We start from the raw sequence: 7,235 nt of genomic DNA, 5'->3' as shown, positions 1-7,235 counted from the left end.
ACATCCTAGAAAAACCCTTTGGTTTGGGAGGATGCAATCACTTAAGCATAATGAAGGAGTTATCTCTTAGAAATGCTACATACTTAGGATGTGTATCTCTTTGGGTACATTTCTTCTCTATAGTTTGAGCATTACTTCTCTATAGATATTTCTTCTATATAAGTTGAAAGTTGCAAAATGCATTTTGTATAGTTTAAATACGCATCCATATTGGTTATAGCCCTCATCAAAGCAAGCCTCATGTTAGTGAGACTTATGCTAGTGATTTTAGTATAAGAGCAAGTTTCTCCCAAAGTGTATGTATGTGATATTTGAAATGAAAAATCAATGGTACACTAATTAGAAATACATTTAGGGAAATGAGTTTTTTGCAACACATTGTATTTAACTCGAAAAAATAATGCATTTATAGATGGTAAAGAAGGAACTTCGTTATTGACACCAATTTTTTTTCAAAAGGGGATTGCTAGCAACCCTCTTTCTACCAAAAGAGAAAAAAAGAGCTCTAATAAATGGAAGGTTTTAAGAATTTATTTCACTGAGGGGGTTGTCGAAAATTTACTTCTTAGCAACAAATGTTTAATCACCACCCTCGTTGAAGAGAGTGAGAGAACTGATGAGGTCCAGCTATCCAAAATAAAAGTGCTGAATGAAAAGCTAAAAACTAGAAACTGAAAATACGGTGCTGTGAGTGTGATAAGTGTCGTGTATGTGTATGTGCGTATGTAGCTCTGGTACTCCAGATAATGGCTACAAAAGGGGAACAAATGTCGGCTGTGATAGGGGAACAACTGTCGGCTGTGATAAAGTGGTGTGATGTGTATATGTAACAGATGCAGGGAGTGTGTGTGTGTGTGTGTGTTAAGAAATGAGAAAGTTTGGGAGAGACAAAGAAACAAAGAAGTCATGGTGTTGAGGAAGAGGAGGAGATACTAGTGGCCTGTGGTGGAGGAGAAGGTGGTGGTGGTGGTTATGGAGGAGATGGTGATGGTGGTGGAGATGGTAGTGTTAGTGGTACAAAAGGCAAATCTTGTATAGGGAATAAGTGAACTATGTGGAATAGAAATGGGAGGTTCCCAAAAAAAGCACTCTCCAAAATCTCTTTCTAGTGCACCTCTATGTCGATCAATGCATTTAAGTAAACCTCCCTAGAGCTAGAATAATTTCTACTTTTAGCAATTGACAAGCCTCTAATCCAACTATGAGATGATAGCGAAGAACTATCAAAGGTGCCATAAGTTGCATAGAAACACTAGGGACCAAGGTCCAAGCAGCAAGAAATGGTGGCTTGATGACAAAGAAAAAAAAAAGTTGCATTAAAGAAAGTCCCAAAGTAGACTGGAAACCCTAAAGCAACTCCTCATGATCCTAGGAAGCCCCCTCTGAAACACAAAGGGCCAAGAAATCCACAACCTCCACCAATATCATCCCCCAATAAAAGGGATGGGAGGTACGAGGGAACCACCAAGGAGATGGTGGGGGATAGAATAGAACCTATGGAATAGATGGTGCACAATCATGAACTACCTCATAGGGCGTTGCACAATGGGAGGGGAATGGAGCATAGATAGCCCCCTCTCCAGCCAACCTGTAACAAAAGTGGCTCCTGTAGAAGCATCCCCAACAAAGATTTCCTGCTTAGTGAAGAAAACACATGTCGTGAGTCTAAAAAGGCCATAAACTGAGAGGAGAAGGAAGTTCAAGTCATGAACATATAGAGCCTCATAAATGGAGCTTGATGGATAGTTAGATAATAGAGGCAAGATGCTAACACCACTAATAGGAATCAAAGAAATGTCACCAGTAATGATGATACCCTTAGAAAGATAGAGAACCTATAGTAAATCACATCGGGGAGTCATAGGACTCAAGGTACCACTAGCAATGAGCCAGGTTTTCTTAGAGGAAGAGACAATCAAAGAAGACTTCTCCACTTTATAAACGTGTAGAAACAAGGACTCAGTGGTAATAGTGAGTGATGAAGTAGAGGTAGATAAAGGCTCCGCCCCCTTCACTCCTGAACAAATGTGAGGGTATATCCTCCAGCACTTCTCCACGAGGTATAAGGTCTTCCCACAATGAGCACATGTCGGATATCCTCTACGCTTCCCAAGAAAAGTTGTATCAGGAGCCAAAGATGACTCCAACTTCTTCCACTTCCCTTTCTTTTGCTTGGCTTGTCTCGTACCTATAAATAAAACCACATAAGCATGGCCATGTGCATGAGATTTGCAAGAATTTGGCTCACTATGGCATGCATCTTGCTCAAGAACCAATGGAACTAGCTCCTTGCAAGTGAGAGTCTCCCAGCTATATGGGATGTGAGAAGACTAAACATATCATATGTCGGTGACAAATGATGTGAGAGAAGTGTCATAGCTAGGTCCTCCAAGGAAATGTCTATACCAAGGAATGAAAGCTCATCTTGAATCTCCTCCATCCTATGGATGTGATCTCTTATCATAGGGGAATCTGTGAGATAGAAAGCTGTCGTAGCTTCAACTCAAGAGATAATCAATGCCCACATGTCTAGATTCGAAAGAGAGAGGCCAATCTCCTCAAAATCTCTACAATGGTGTGGATACATCGAACATGCATGAGCACAAAATCTGTACAACTTAATAAGAGAAAAGAGCTAGCTCTAGCATTCAACCGATCCCATAAAGTTATCGAATCCATGGTCACACCATCATGAGGATCCACAAAAGGTTGGGATTTTGTTATAGGGATTATAACAAAATCCCAAAGGTCATAGCCATCAAGGAGACACTCCATGCTGCACAACCATAGAGAATAGTTTGTCCCATCTAGCTTGTCGGATGCAAAGAGAGAGGGTAAGAATGACACCCGCTCAAGATATGCCATCAATGCCAATCAGGGAGGACTAGAAGCTCCAAAAGAAAAAAATAGGAAAGAGTAATAAGATGGTGGTCAATTTGGGTGATCCCAAAAACCATAAGATCCCCCATAGCATACACATCAGCCATAAATGTCCTTCAATAAAGTACATGTAAGAAAACAAAGAACATGCAACTATTGGAATAAATGTGACCATAATAAGAGGTGTCCTCGGGATAATCACAGTTTGTCAATATAGAAGAAAACTCATTGAGGTAAAGTAGATGGGCAGTATCCAATGCCGAAGGGAGCACACAATGCCGAGTAGAGAAAGGGAGCAGTAAATGCAAAGGAAAATCGTTCTTTAGTCTGTAATTGCAGCCAATCTTGGGGCTAGTGATGTACCAAGAGTGCTTGAAAATGGTGTACTTGCAATAAACACAAATCTTCCCTACTAATGGCCTAAAAAAGAGACAGCCCAACACTGAAAAGAAGTCGCCCTGGTAAAAAAGACCAACCACTTTGAAACATAGTAGAGAAAGGATGTTGTCAACATGTAAACAAGCCACCCAACAGAGAACAATGCTGCCCAAGTGAGAAGAGATACTGCCTAGCCTTAAAGGTTATTGCCTGCCCGACATCAAAACACAAATTCAAGGGGAGCTGCCTATTAAAAATGTAGGTAATTCGGGGCCTATTCTTGTAGTAAGTGTGTTAGGGGTTGTCTACACAAAAACGGATGTGATATAGGGCTTGTGTCCTATAGCATGTGTGCTGAGGGTTGTCAGTAGAAAATGCATGTTTGTTTTGGTGTCACCTAGCCAATAGAATGGTCATCCAGCCTATTTGATGTGCCTAGGTGTAGTAATAATGCCGCCCAGATGCAGCCTTAAAAAAAGGGTTCGAAACCGGCCTACCCAATTTGACTCCAGGCACAAGTTTTGCAACACGTGGGGATGACATTTGGCAAGGTTTATCATGAATAGCATGCTCCTGTTCGAGATCTCTGACTCCCACATGTGGTTCTGATGCCATGTGAGAGTGTGCAATGAAAAGAGGAAAGTGAACAATGGAGAGAAAAATGAGAAAAAGAGAGAATATAAGAGAGAGAGAAGGAACGATGTGAGTACAATGGCTGAAGTTACAAGGCTGCAATAGTCAACCCCAACACGCAGCTTTATGCATCAGTGTGGGTGCCAGACAATGTCAGGGGGATGAGAGAATGAGGAAGGCTGGCTGATCATGAAGGATCACTAATGGATAATTAATTATGAAAGTGGGAGGGCATATTGCCTATATATATGTGAAAAATAGAAAAAACCCTAAATGTAGTCAAACACTTAAAAAATAGCAAAAAAAGTGCACCAAAAAATGCACTAATGTGCCCTCCATCTAAAGTAAAGACATAAAGTGATAGTCAAATACAATGTCAAAGCTCCTAATGTCCTCATCTTGAGGCTCACATGCAAGAGATGACAAGAAAAGACACAAATGACTACTACAATTTTCTTGTAACTTGACATCAAGGATGACTAAGTGCAAAAAGTGTTTTGTACTTGGTGCACAATTTGTTTTTTATTGCTTTCCCTACTCCAATCTTTCTCATATGTATCCTTCTCCCTAGCATATTAGTATAACTATAGGAGGCTACTTCACATATTTGTTAAAGAAAAGGTAGCTCCAAACCCATCTCTTGGATCCCATTGTAATATTTTTAAGGGACTCCTTTAATAGGCCCAATGTCTCCATCCATCAATCAAGAAAGTGACTAGCTTCATGTTAATGCACGATCTCCCTTTATAGTTTGCCACTCTTGAGATCCTCTATCAAGAGCAAACCATTTCCTTTTTGTTGCTCACTTTTTCTGTCTTCTTTTTGTTTTTTTCTCCACCTTCCCTAGTGTTGAATTCCTAGGGAGGTTTGTCCCTGTTATCTTCTTGTGTGCTCATTTGGTGGCATTGAGAGAGGTATAATAACAACTTTCATTAAGCCCCATGTGAATGTAGGGGTACCATTATTATGACTGTCTCTTTAAGCAATGCTTCATGTATGGGAAAATCAACAAGTATGTTGCAATATCAGAGTGAGAGCAAGAGAAAGTGTGCACAAGAGGGAGAGAGAGCTCAAGTACAAGAAGAAAATCTTGCTTAATGAGTTGTTTACAAGTACAACTGGTACACTCTCCTATACTTGAGAGTGACCTCTAGGCTATTTAAATAGCCTCTAATGGCTAGGGTTAGGGTTTCCCCTTGCCCTCTAGTTCATCCACATCTAGCTACCCTTATCCACCCTTGCATACATAGGGTTCACATGCCTATCTCTTAACATTCCCCCTCAATGCCATAGTGGTTTTGGACTACAAGACATGTTAATGCCCCCCCACCCCCCAAACAAAATGGGATGCCTTTATAAATCACGCTACAAGAGTGCTTATAAGTAGAGGATTTATAGATTTAGAAAAGCCAATAATAAAGTGTTTTGGAGACCAAGTTGGCCTCTAATTCTTTTGGTACTTTAGGGATGGTAGGACATTTACTAGTAATATGCCCTATCTTCTTACATTTGTTGTACTTCATTTTTTCAAGATATTTTTTTAAATAGTTGCTGACAAGATGTCATTTCTTATTGCAAAAAGAACATTTGGTGGAGATAGTATGAACCACATGACTGGTTCTATCTGATTTCTTTTCTCCTCATCTAAACAAGATTGGATAGTGCTTTCTAAGGTTGGATTAGGGATATTTGTAAGAGTAGTTACAAGGGTTGGGAATACCTTCTTTACAGCTTTCAAGAGAATTGCAATGGCATCTTCATCATGAATTGGAGCTTGAACCGAGGATAGCTGTGCCATGATCCCCTTCATGTGAGAAATGAACTTACCTAGGTCTTCTCCTTGTTTATAATCCAGGCTAAAAATTTCAATCTTAAGGAAAATTTTAAAGTTCTTTCCTTTAGTGCCATAAAGCTTTTGAAGCTCATCCCATTTCTCCTTGCAGTGGAGAGTTAGTAAATGTGATGAATCAAGGATTCATCTAGATGAAGTGTGATTAAGGCCAAGATGCCAAGGTCTATGCCTTGGTTGTGAGCCTCGGAGTGACGCCCGCCCGAGGATACAACACGCAATGCTTGCTATATCTTGATCTCCAAACTACGCTCCAAAGACGGAGCCCCTTTCTAACATCATCGATGATGTCATCATTGAAAAGTGCTAAAAGCAAGCATTCTCTCTTTACCCCCCCTCCCCGATTACTATATAAACAAGGATAGAGCATCACATCAAAACAACAACCTGTGCAAAAGTCTCTTTGTTGTTGACGAAACGAAGCTCTGCTACTGCAATCAGTTGAGACTTTCTCTCTCCACACCCACGTAGAAGCACTACTCAAATCCATCTAGCTTCTCCTAAGAAGCTTCGAGATGCTGAGTGAGGTCATGTGCTTGGAGAGCTCCCCAACGTGCGAGGAAGTAGTCGGTGTTGAAGCGCAAGCGAAAGTTACCCCCGAATCCATTCAACCTAAAGGATCGGTTATTCCACAATAAACTGAGGTTACAGTCATAACTTGTAATCAGGATGGATGGCCAAAAGAAGATAATTAGGTTCAGCGCATAAGAAAATGATTACTTTTAAGCTATTAACTCTACAAATTCTCTTACGAAAAAATGAGGGATAAGTTAGTAATGTTAGAAAAGCCCATAGGATAAGTATGTTACATAGATTATGATTAGTTAGAATGTACTTAAAATTACATATATTAGTATTATCAATTACTTTTTAGGAAAGAACATGGGAATTGATGAGGGTGATAGATTCTATGCATCGCATACATTGACAAGTGTGTTAAAAATGTTTTATGGTTATGCCTGCTTTTGGATTTGTGAATGATGAATTATGTCTCTTATGATTCCATGCTTGTAACAACAGGACAAGTTGTGGATTGTAGTGGTTCGAGACGTTGGGGTCCCCAACCCAATGCTCCCTAACACTCTGAGTATGGAAAAACTCACTTGCAAGTGGGGGTCCTATGCTCCCGAGGGAGGTAGGTGTTTTTGGTTTTTGATCACTTGGGCACCTCAGAGGGCAAAGGGCTGGGTGATAAGTGCCTCTCCTATATGTAGGATAGCTCTTGAGGCTCAAAGAAGGTTAGAGGGGCTCTGAGCTAGTAAATTCCCTATTGATTGTGGATGGAGTGCGATCACATATAGCCTAATCCTATGAGATTGGAAGATCCTATCCTAGGCTGGACAATGTCTTTTTGCAAAAAGACGACTTTGTACCACTCTGCAGAGTGATGGTTCTACTTGTTATTATGAAATAAAGTATTTGATTTTCTAATTATTTGTTATGTGCTAAAGATTGAGTTTAACGAACCCAATTTAGCTGAGTAGTAAAAGAAAGT

Source organism: Lygodium microphyllum, chromosome 3 (genome assembly GCF_053477565.2).
Source record: "Lygodium microphyllum isolate KBCC chromosome 3, Lygodium_microphyllum_v1.1.10, whole genome shotgun sequence".
Taxonomy (NCBI): domain Eukaryota; kingdom Viridiplantae; phylum Streptophyta; class Polypodiopsida; order Schizaeales; family Lygodiaceae; genus Lygodium; species Lygodium microphyllum.
The sequence above is the reverse complement of the archived record's forward strand: the minus strand, read 5'-3'. Positions refer to the sequence as shown.